Genomic DNA, 12,718 nt, shown 5'->3' with positions numbered 1-12,718 from the left:
CATGGTGTGTGTTTGAAGACGGTCTATGCAGGTGGCATGTCAAAGCCGTTTTATAGAACACGGCTTTCATTAGGGTGCGACTTTTCTGAAAGTTTAGATGTAAATAGGAGGATATTGCTACTGAACTACATTAATCACAGTTTTCCAAAACAATTGACAAAGAATAGGCTACAGTATAGAGCCGTGTTTCTCAACCTCCAGACATGTTTGGACAGCTAATATAGGTAAATAAATATCCTATAAATAATTCTGCTTCACGTTCACTATTATCTATGATCACCTATCCTTCCTTCCCTATAACTTTCTGAGCTCTTTTAAATAGGCTACATAATCTGGTCTAATCAACGTTTGAGGATATATTGTATCGTTGGTTATCATCCGTTTTTTCAGGGTGAAAACGTGAAATGATGGCATGTCCGAGCGGCGGATGACCACCGGCTATCATAGGGGATGGGGGAGGCTGAAAGATGGCCACCGAGAACCATTTCTATTTTTACAACAAGCATCAAATGGCAAAGTTCGTATAGAGTCAATATCGGTCAAATTCATTACACTAAAATGAGAATAGGGCCATATAATAAATAGCATACTGCGCTCAGTTCCAGTGTGAAGGGGAAAAGTGGTTTCTGTCACACACAAAAAAAAATACATGAATGTAGTACCTCCCAATTATTTCAATTTATGTAGGTATTTTTGTAATGTATTATTAAAGCTGCAATATGTACCTTTAGGGACGACCAAATTCACATAGAAATGTGAGTTATAGATATGTAATTCTCCTTGAAAACAAGTCTAAGGGTGTGTTCGTAAATTCACTCTGACTAATCCGATTTCAGACACTCATCTGACACACAGAATAACTGATGCATTTACGAACACGCAACACCCATTGAATATGACAGGTCTCAGTAAAAGTCGGCAAAAAAAAAACGTTCTTTTATTGTTGCCAGTGGCACAGTTACAGTCACCAACGCTCTAGATAACATAAAAACAGCCTAACCAGCTCTGCTAGGGCTAGTAAAATGATCATAGTGAGGTGTTCTCTTATTTGTGTCTTGAAGTAGCTAGCCAACGTTAGCCAGTTAGCTTGGTTGCTTGACTGCTGTTGAGGTCAGAATGCTCGGATCAACCCTACAACCCTTCTCCTCAGCCAGTGTCCAGTGTGTGCTCTGAATTTATGATTGGACAGTCTAACAACTCACTGAATTTAACAACGGACAATCTGACAACGCTCTGAATTTACGAACGCCCAGAGCACACTCTGGCACTCCAGAGTGAATATACGAGCACATCCTAAGAAGCGGTAGACGTGTTCTATGTGCACTATTTCCATGCTTCCCTTGCTTACGTTTCGTTTTAGCGTCTTTTACTTTCGGTTTTGTACACCACCTGAAAATACAATCTTTTTTGGTTATGGAAAATATATTTATTTGGTTGCACCAATTTTTCCTGCGGTGGGATGCAATAGAGAGAATTTAGTAATCATCTTATAAAGTAATTCAGTGCTTTATTAACCCTTCTACAATTCCATAGGCCCTGTGGAAAACAAATTAACGTTTAAAAAACCATCATAAACCCTGTTTAAGATAGAGATATCGTTTTTTTGTTGTTGCATGAGCTGAGTCTCAATATGCCGATATCGCCCTTCCGCATCTGCCATGATGACATCCCAAAAATTGTCCTCACAAAGCGTCTAAAGCCACCGAACGGCTTGGCCTACAAACTATTATGACCCCTCTGTGGAAAGATGAGATCTCATGGAGGCCCCCATAAGTGTCACGGGACTTGTCTGAAGTCAGTACAGCCTCTCCTGCCAATTTCTGTATGTATCGTCCGAACAGTTTGGCCTACACACTACGAACACGTACGCTACCGGTCTTACGACACTTACACTACTGGTCAAAAGTTTTAGAACACCTACTCATTCAAGGGTTTTTCTTTATTTGTACTATTTTCTACATTGTAGAATAATAGTGAAGACGTCAATACAGCTCAGCTGGTAGAGCACGACGCATGTAACGCCAAGGTAGTGGGTTCGATCCCCGGGACCACCCATACACAAACATGTATGCACGCACGACTGTAAGTCGCTTTGGATAAAAGCGTCTGCTAAATGGCATATTATTATATTATTATTATAACACACATGGAATCATGTAGTAACCAAAAAAGTGTTAAACAAATCAAAATATCTTTTTATATTTGAGATTCTTCAAATAGCCACCCTTTGCCTTGATGACAGCTTTGCACACTCTTGGCATTCTCTCAACCAGCTTCACCTGGAATGCTTTTCCAACAGTCTTGAAGGATTTCCCACATATGCTGAGCACTTGTTGGCTGCTTTTCCTTCGCTCTGCGGTCCGACTCATCCCAAACCATCTCAATTGGGTTGAGGTCGGGGGGATTGTGGAGGCCAGGTCATCTGATGCAACTCTCCTTCTTGGTAAAATAGCCCTTACACAGCCCGAAGGTGTGTTGGGTCATTGTCCTGTTGAAAAACAAATGATAGTCCCACTAAGCCCAAACCAGATGGGATGGCGTATAGCTGCAGAATGCTGTGGTAGCCATGCTGGTTGTGTGCCTTAAATTCTAAATAAATCAGTGTCACCAGCAAAGCACCCCCACAGCATAACACCACCTCCATGCTTTACGGTGGGAAATACACATGCGGAGATCATCCGTTCACCCACACAACATCTCACAAAGACGCAGTGGCTGGAACCAAGAATCTCCCATTTGGACTCCTGACCAAAGGACACATTTCCACTGGTCAATCAATCAAATGTTATTTATAAAGCCCTTTTTACATCATCAGATGTCACAAAGTGCTATACAGAAACCCAGCCTAAAACCCCAAACAGCAATCAATGCAGATATAGAAGCTCGGTGGCTAGGAAAAACTCCCTAGAAAGGCAGAAACCTAGAGAGGAACCAGGGCTCTGAGGTGTGGCCAGTCCCCATCTGGCTGTGCCGGGTGGAGATTATAACAGTACATTATAACAGTACATGGCCAAGATGTTCATACGTTCATAGATGACCAGCAGGGTCAAATAATAATCAGTGGTTGTATGAAGAAGAAAAAAAATATAGTTTTTTTGTAGAGGTTGCAACAGGTCATTACATCAGGAGTAAATGTCACTTGGCTTTTCATAGCCAGGCATTTAGAGGTTGAAATAGCAAGTGCGGTAGAGAGTTGAAAACAGCAGGTCTGGGACAAGGTAGCACGTCCGGTGAACAGGTCAGGGTTCCATAGCCGCAGACAGAAGAGTGGAAACTGGAGCAGCAGCACGACCTGGTGGACTGGGGACTGCAAGGAGTCCTGAGGCATGGTCCTAGGGCTCAGGTCCTCTGGGATGGGGGTGAGAGAGAGAATTAGAGGGAGTAAACTTAAATTCACACAGGACACCGGATAAGACCGGAGAATAACACCAGATATAACAGACTGACACTAGCCCCCCGGCACATAGACTATTGCAGCATAGATACTGGAGGCTGAGACATTGCTTGTGTTTCTTGGCCCATTTTAGTCATTTAGCAGACGCTCTTATCCAGAGAGACTTAGTGAGTGCATACATTTTTCATACTGGCCCCCCGTGGGAAACGAACCCACAACCCTGGCAATGCAAGCGCCATGCTCTACCAACTGAGCTACAGGGGACTATTCCACAAATTAACTTTTAAGAAGGCACACCTGTTAATTGAAATGCATTCCAGGTGACTACCTCATGAAGCTGGTTGAGAGAATCCCAAGAGTGTGCAAAGCTGTCATCAAGGCAAAGGGTGGCTATTTGAATAATATAAAATATATTTTGATTTGTTTAAAATTTTTTGGTTACTACATGATTACATATGTGTTATTTCATAGTTTTGATGTCTTCACTATTATTCTACAATGTAGAAAATAGTAAAAAATTAAGAAAAACCCTTGAATGAGTAGGTGTTCTAAAACTTTTGACCAGTAGTGTAAGTGTCGGTTGTTTTGCTCTAGGACACCATAAGACTCGTTTGAAGCCTCTGGTACCAGTAAAAAAAAATAATTGGAGTATATATGGAGATAGTTTAGTGCCTAAAATAAGGGGTTAAATACATGCCAACATCATTTTTTTTAAAGTTTCCTGATCTTACTCATATCTCTCAGATATAGGACAGACGCTTCAGAACAAACTTCCCTTTGATATTTCTGGGAGACTATGTTCCATGTAGTGAATCTATTATTCAAGGTGTTTCTATGGGCTAATAACAGTAATGCCAAATTTCAATGTTTCATTAAATTATTTATTTTTAGTCTTGGGTGGTATACCATGTATACTGGGGTATTTGGAAATAACCACTGGATGGGTTTTCAATGCCGTTAACTATTTCTTTGAAGTTTTTCAATACATTTTAATATTTGTAGCTACTTAAGTAAATACCTGCAATACCTTAGGCGATGAAGCAGATCGCGTTATTCATTTCACCTGTCACATTATTTTACATTATGAAGCTTACCATAGTTCCCCAGAACAGTTGTCAGTCACATGTTTGTTTGTAAATAGCACAACAGGAGAAAGCGGGAGCAGGTGAGTCCAGCTGTGTATTGACAGGGGTCACGTGTTTCTTTGCTTCAACAGAGTGATCTGGGACGTGCAACTATAGTTTTCCTTCACAGAAAATACATTAGTGCAACACATTCTGCAGAAAATAGCTTCATTGTCATCAGAATGAATTTAGCCAGCTGCATTTCCTAATATTTGCTTAAAGTTAATCTTGCATTTTACTGGAGAAAAGTAGGCTGGCTACACTGAGAAAAGTACTGGAGAAAAGTAGCTACGCATCAGCCAGATCGCTTTCTGCTGATAGAAGGCCTGTTTTGGAATTCTCATCTGCGTGGAGAAGTGCAACTGAAGCACGAAATTAGTCTAATGCCGAGTAGAATGACAATAATAAGCATTTTATATCTGTTTACAAAACACAGCAAGATATGTCTTATGCCCTATATTTTTTTCCTGAATTATGCATTAACGCGACCTTTAAGTTTAACTTGCTAGTTGGCTGAATTAATAGGGTGACAGGGCATCATTGTGTTTAGCGTTGTACCATGTTTGAGAAGTCAAAGCCCTTTGGATGAGTTAGTTCTACAGCTGCCACTATCTTGATTTCCTTGCGTTTTTTTCTCCTCTCAGTTCTCTCGCCCGTCTTCTCCCCTTCCCTTTTCTCCGTTCTCGGAGCAGAGCAGGCAGCCCCGTTGCCCTAGCGACTCCACACAGACACAAGGTGTAGCCTACACATGCTGCTCCAGAGCCAGTACTGTTCTTCCTTCAGACAAGCATGCGTCAACTTTGGTCATTTGTACAATGTCTCTTGTTCACATTCGCTTGTAAATTTCCGAACTCACCAAAAATGATATTCCGTAGCTTCCAGTGCATTCGGAAATTATTCAGACCCCTTGACTTTTCTACATTTTGTTAAATTACAGCCTTATTCTAAAATGGATTCAATTCCCCATAATGACAAAGTAAAAATGTGTTTTTAGAATTTTTAGCAAATGTTATTTATAAAATAAAAATTAAACGGATCACATTTACCTAAGTATTCAGACCCTTTACTCAGTACTTTGTTGAAGCACCTTTTGGCAGCAATTACAGCCTCGAGTCTTCTCGGGTATGACGCGACAAGCTTGGCACACATGTATTTGGGGAGTTTCTCCCATTCTTCTCTGCAGATCCTCTCAAGCTCTCAGGTTGGATGGGGAGCGTCGCTGCACAGCTATTTTCAGGTTTCTCCAGAGATTTTCAATTGGGTTCAAGTCCGGGCTCTGGCTGGGCCATTCGATGACTTTCTCTCTACTTTGCTCCGTTCATCTTTCCCTCGATCCTGACTAGTCTCCCAGTCCCTGCCGCACCGTAGGGATGGTGCCAGGTTTCCTCCAGACGTGACGCTTGGCATTCAGGCCAACGTGTTCAGTCTTGGTTTCATCAGACCAGAGAATCTTGTTTCTCATGGTCTGAGAGTCCTTTAGGTGCCTTCTGGCAAACTCCAAGCGGGCTGTCATATGCCTTTTACTGAGGAGTGGCATCCATCTGGCCACTCTACCATGAAGGCCTGAATGGTGGAGTGCTGCAGAGATGGTTGTCCTTCTGGAAGGTTCTCACATCTCTACAGAGGAACTCTGGAGCTCTGTCAGAGTGACCATCAGGTTCTTGGTCAGCTCCCTGACCAAGGCCCTTATCCCCTGATTGCTCAGTTTGGCCGGGCGTCCAGCTCTAGGAAGAGTCTTGGTGGTTCCAAACTTCTTCCATTTAAGCATGGAGGCGGCCACCATGTTCTTGGGGACCTTCAATGCTGCAGAAATGTTTTGGTACACTTCCCCAGATCTGTCTCGGAGCTCTACGGACAATTCCTTTGACCTCATGGCTTGGTTTTTGCTCTGACTTGCACTGTCAACTGTGGGACCTTATTTAGACAGGTGTGTGCCTTTCCAAATCATGTCCAATCAGTTCAATTTACAACAGGTGGACTCGAATCAAGTTGTAGAAACAGCTCAAGGATGATCAATCGAAATAGGATCCACCGGAGCTCAATTTTGAGTCTCATAGCAAAGGGTCTGAATACTTATGTAAATGAGGTATTGCTGTTTTTTATTTGGATGAAATATGAAAACATTTTAACTGTTTTCGCTTTGTCATTATGGGGTATTGTGTGTAGAATGGGGTATTGACGAGAGAAATACATAATTTAATCCAGTTTAGAATAAGGCTTAGACTAGATGGTTAGGAAGTGTAATAAGACTACTGAGATGGTTTCATCTAACATGTTATGATTCCAAATATTTTGATCCAGCCATTGAATTTTGGGTTGACAATTAGGCTATTGTAGTTATATTTAACTGTTCAAATAGGGCTCAAGAATTTTCAGATTTGTTTTGTTCAATAGAGATTGATTTGCCTACATCTTTATGTGCACTAATATCTATGCTTATTTATTAAGGGCTAATTCACCACCTGAATAAGTGGAAACTCAAACATTAGCTAGGTCGCTAACTCTAAATATAATACCCACCTACTTCCCAGTGAGACTTATGCAATCACAATGGCGGATGCGCATTTTGCATGCTCCATATCTCAAACGCCATAGGCCTATAAAATATATTTGTTGTAAAATGGCTGCTATTGAGCTCAATATTGAAAGCTGAGAAATGCCTCTTCAATGGTGACACCCGTATAACACAGGATAGCTGTTTCCCCACAATTGGATTCTGAAATGTTATACAATCAGAAGAAAAAATCTTCCTGGGAAAGGCAGTGAGTGGCCCACTCATCACAGCAGCAGGCCCCAGCTAAACGGGCACTGTGCCATGGCAGACACTTTCATTACAGTAATCATGCGGATAATGCTCTTTACTGTTTTGAGCAAATCATGGTTTTAGTCTCTTAGAAAATATGACGTTTTGCGTGAGGTGACCATGTAGAATGTGCAGCTCGCACCCGTGCGACCAATTTACAAATTGAACTAACACAGCCAAGTCAAAGGGCTGCGAAATGTGACAATTGTCAGTCTGGAGCCCTTTCATATGTAATTTTATCTCATGCTTGTTTCTATTCCTGTTTAGGATGAGTCTGCAGATAGTGACGATGAAAGTAAGTGAAATGTTTTCTGATCAGATACTGAGCTTTCTAATCATTTTTATACCCTGACATCCCTTAACCCAGAAATGTTTTGGTGCAAAAGTGCTATGCAAAGTATATTGTTGTTTTTATCATATGGCCATTTATTTACTTTCCATTATTGATTTTTTTCAGAAATGCCTGATTTGGAATGAAAAACCTCAATCCTGGAAAGAGGGATGGAAGAAAGGAAGGAGGAATCATAAACTATCTTGAAATTGAAGGCAGTGAAAAAAAACTTCTACAGAAATGAGTCGGTAGCCATGTTTAAATCCATAGCCTCTGCTCCAGAGCTAATTTCTAATCAATCCACTTAAGGTTGATATGCATAGTGTTGTATAGAGTAGCAGTCTCCACTTCCATTTGCAGTGCTGCACTCTTGGCGTATCCTGTTTTACTATTAATTATTAGAGTAAGCATTCATGATTTGTTTCGGAAGTACTGTATAGTCATCCTCAACCTAGAAAGCAATATATGTGGTGAAGAGATTGTCAAGTGTAATGAAATGAAAAGTAATTAAACATCTGTTTTATCCCCCCCCCTCCAAGGTTCTGTGTGTTAAGTTAGTTGATCAGTGTAGTTTCTTAAAATAATGGGGGGGAGAACTTGATTTTGAAGACCATAGCTACATCCCTCAACAGTTTACATTTTCTGTTTGGTTCCCTCTTGTGAGCCTCCCCTGTGGTATACAGATAGTGATCAGAGAAACAGTTCCATGTTTCTCTGTCTTCCTCACCTGTTAAATCGCAAACAGTTTATCAATGTTATGTTCAAAAGCTTTTGAATGTTCTGGAATTCTTACAGGCATCTGTCTTGACGTGTTGCTCCCCACGATCAATTTCTTTATTTTACTAATCCTGTATTACTATTTGCGATCTAACAGCAGTTGAGTTATTCATCACACATTTACACATGAGGCGACACAGGAGTAGAACTTACCCATTCCTATCTGTTTAGGCCTCTGAAAACATCTGGATTTGTCTTTTACTCTCAAGAATATTCCATCTGTTTAGAGTTATGGCAGTTAATACTCCTGGGCCTCCTGTGGTGAGGGGGTTGTTGATATGAGATGGTAAACATGTATGATGACCTAATTATATTTGCACTGTCAAGAAAATGGAAGTCAGCTGAGACAAATATAAACGTAGTTATTGGTGTGTGTAAGTCAACCTGTCAGGTTATCACAGGCTGAAGAATTTAAATTGATGTTGAATTGCAGTGAATTTTTTAAAAAATTGTCTACATATTTCTAATAAACTGTCTAAGACTCATATTTCACATGGTGTGTGTTTGAAGACGGTCTATGCAGGTGGCATGTCAAAGCCGTTTTATAGAACACGGCTTTCATTAGGGTGCGACTTTTCTGAAAGTTTAGATGTAAATAGGAGGATATTGCTACTGAACTACATTAATCACAGTTTTCCAAAACAATTGACAAAGAATAGGCTACAGTATAGAGCCGTGTTTCTCAACCTCCAGACATGTTTGGACAGCTAATATAGGTAAATAAATATCCTATAAATAATTCTGCTTCACGTTCACTATTATCTATGATCACCTATCCTTCCTTCCCTATAACTTTCTGAGCTCTTTTAAATAGGCTACATAATCTGGTCTAATCAACGTTTGAGGATATATTGTATCGTTGGTTATCATCCGTTTTTTCAGGGTGAAAACGTGAAATGATGGCATGTCCGAGCGGCGGATGACCACCGGCTATCATAGGGGATGGGGGAGGCTGAAAGATGGCCACCGAGAACCATTTCTATTTTTACAACAAGCATCAAATGGCAAAGTTCGTATAGAGTCAATATCGGTCAAATTCATTACACTAAAATGAGAATAGGGCCATATAATAAATAGCATACTGCGCTCAGTTCCAGTGTGAAGGGGAAAAGTGGTTTCTGTCACACACAAAAAAAAATACATGAATGTAGTACCTCCCAATTATTTCAATTTATGTAGGTATTTTTGTAATGTATTATTAAAGCTGCAATATGTACCTTTAGGGACGACCAAATTCACATAGAAATGTGAGTTATAGATATGTAATTCTCCTTGAAAACAAGTCTAAGGGTGTGTTCGTAAATTCACTCTGACTAATCCGATTTCAGACACTCATCTGACACACAGAATAACTGATGCATTTACGAACACGCAACACCCATTGAATATGACAGGTCTCAGTAAAAGTCGGCAAAAAAAAAACGTTCTTTTATTGTTGCCAGTGGCACAGTTACAGTCACCAACGCTCTAGATAACATAAAAACAGCCTAACCAGCTCTGCTAGGGCTAGTAAAATGATCATAGTGAGGTGTTCTCTTATTTGTGTCTTGAAGTAGCTAGCCAACGTTAGCCAGTTAGCTTGGTTGCTTGACTGCTGTTGAGGTCAGAATGCTCGGATCAACCCTACAACCCTTCTCCTCAGCCAGTGTCCAGTGTGTGCTCTGAATTTATGATTGGACAGTCTAACAACTCACTGAATTTAACAACGGACAATCTGACAACGCTCTGAATTTACGAACGCCCAGAGCACACTCTGGCACTCCAGAGTGAATATACGAGCACATCCTAAGAAGCGGTAGACGTGTTCTATGTGCACTATTTCCATGCTTCCCTTGCTTACGTTTCGTTTTAGCGTCTTTTACTTTCGGTTTTGTACACCACCTGAAAATACAATCTTTTTTGGTTATGGAAAATATATTTCACTGCGGTTTAGATGGTACACTGATTCTCTCCACTATACTTGCTAGATTTGTCACATAAACTTAAATTAGGCGAACGATTAATATTTTAGCAACCAGGAAATGGCGGATTGATTTCTGCATAGTGCATCTTTAAACGAAAACCTCCCATCTTAGTGCTATCTCAGCATCACTTCCTGTAGCATTCTGACCAGAACCCTTTGCGCTCTAATGATTCCGATAGAGACATCCCGTCGGGTCCTAAAGCCGCTATTTCTCTTCGGTATTGAATGAGAGTAATTAAATAGTTATGCCGTGAAAGCGTGGAAAACAATTAGGAACTGTGAAACGAGAGGAGGTTGAGCGTTGAAAAGGTTTCAACAATAAACGGAATAATCTTTAATTCAATTAAATGGCTTAATGAGAAAGCAATAGTTGTTATCTATTCAAAAATCATATTCTTGAGTACAATCTTTTTCTTTTGAGTAAACAATATTATGGTATTTGTTTTGTTTTATGCTTTTCCTGAATGTGCCCATTTTAATGAGAAATGAAACTCTGGCAAAGCTGAAGATTAAATACAGTGCATTTGGAAATAATTTAGACCCCTTGACTTTTTCCACATTCTGTTACGTTACCGCCTTATTCTAAAATGAATTCAATTGTTTTTTCCCCCTTACCAATCTACACACAATACCCATAATGACGAAGAAAAAACAGTTTATTAGAATTGTTTGCAAATATATTAAAAATAAAATAAATAAAATATCACGTTCACATTTACATAGGCCCCCGTGTAGCTCAGTTGGTAGAGCATGGCGCTTGCAACGCCAGGGTTGTGGGTTCGATTCCCACGGGGGCCAGTATGATAATGTATGCACTCACTAACTGTAAGTCGCTCTGGATAAGAGCGTCTGCTAAATGACTAAAATGTAAATAAGTATTCAGACCCTTTACTCTACACTTAGTACATTGTTGAAGCACCTTTGGCAGCGATTACAGCCTTGAGTCTTCTTGGGTATGACGCTACAAGCTTGGCACACCTGTATTTGGGGAGTTTCTTCCATTCTTCTCTGCAGATCCTCTCAAGCTCTGTCAGGTTGGATGGGGAGCGTCGCTGCACAGCTATTTTCAGGTCTCTCCAGAGATGTTAGATCGGGTTCAAGTCCGGGCTATGGCTGAGCCACTCAAGGACATTCAGAGACTTGTCCCGAAGCCACTCCTGCGTTGTCTTGGCTGTGTGCTTAGGGTCGTTGTCCTGTTTGAAGGTGAACCTTTGCCCCAGTTTGAGGTCCTGAGCTCTCTGAAGCAGGTTTTCATCAAGGATCTCTCTGTACTTTGCGATCCTGATTAGTCTCCCAGTCCCTGCCGCTGAAAAACATCCCCACAGCACGATGCAGCCACCACCATGCTTCACCGTAGGGATGGTGCCAGGTTACCTCCAGACGTGACACTTGGCATTCAGGCCAAAGAGTTCAAGCTTGGTTTCATCAGACCAGAGAATGTTGTTTTTCATGGTCTGAGAGTCCTTTCGGTGCCTTTTGGCAAACTCCAAGTTGGCTGTCATGTGCCTTTTACTGACACTCTGAAAGGGAGTGCTCCTAATATCAGCTTAGTACCTGTATAAAAGACACCTGTCCACAGAAGCAATCAATCAATCAGATTCCAAACTCTCCACCAAGACCAAAGAGCTCTCCAAGGATGTCAGGGACAAGATTGTAGACCTACACAAGGCTGGAATGGGCTACAAGACCATCGCCAAGCAGCTTGGTGAGAAGGTGACAACAGTTGGTACGATTATTCGCAAATGGAAGAAACACAAAATAACTTTCAATCTCCCTTGACCTGGGGCTCCATGCAAGATCTCACCTCGTGGAGTTGCAATGATCATGAGAACGGTGAGGAATCAGCCCAGAACTACACGGGAGGATCTTGTCAATGATCTCAAGGCAGCTGGGACCATAGTCACCAAGAAAACAATTGGTAACACACTACGCCGTGAAGGACTGAAATCCTGCAGCGCCCGCAAGGTCCCCCTGCTCAAGAAAGCAAGTATACATGCCCGTCTGAAGTTTGCCTATGAACATCTGAATGATTCAGAGGAGAACTGGGTGAAAGTGTTGTGGTCAGATGAGACCAAAATCGAGCTCTTTGGCATCAACTCAAATCGCAGTGTTTGGAGGAGGAGGAATGCTGCCTATGACCCCAAGAACACCATCCCCACCGTCAAACATGGAGGTGGAAACATTATGCTTTGGGGGTGTTTTTCTGCTAAGGGGACAGGACAACTTCACCGCATCAAAGGGACGATGGACGGGGCCATGTACCGTCAAATATTGGGTGAGAACCTCCTTCCCTCAGCCATGGCATTGACAATGACCCAAAACACAT

General features: G+C 41.3%; 1 long non-coding RNA gene across 1 annotated transcript; it reads left to right on the top strand.

Moving 5' to 3' along the window:
- Positions 1-4,546: 4,546 nt before the first annotated feature.
- On the top strand, positions 4,547-8,921 carry LOC311148287. Its single transcript, XR_014614877.1, has 2 exons — positions 4,547-7,616; positions 7,779-8,921. It is a non-coding gene; the product is annotated as an uncharacterized lncRNA (long non-coding RNA).
- The last annotated feature ends 3,797 nt before the right edge of the window (positions 8,922-12,718 follow it).

Source organism: Coregonus lavaretus (assembly GCF_964263955.1).
Source record: "Coregonus lavaretus genome assembly, chromosome: 20".
Taxonomy (NCBI): domain Eukaryota; kingdom Metazoa; phylum Chordata; class Actinopteri; order Salmoniformes; family Salmonidae; genus Coregonus; species Coregonus lavaretus.
Note: the sequence above shows the minus strand (reverse complement) of the source record. Positions and strands in the feature narration are given on the sequence as shown.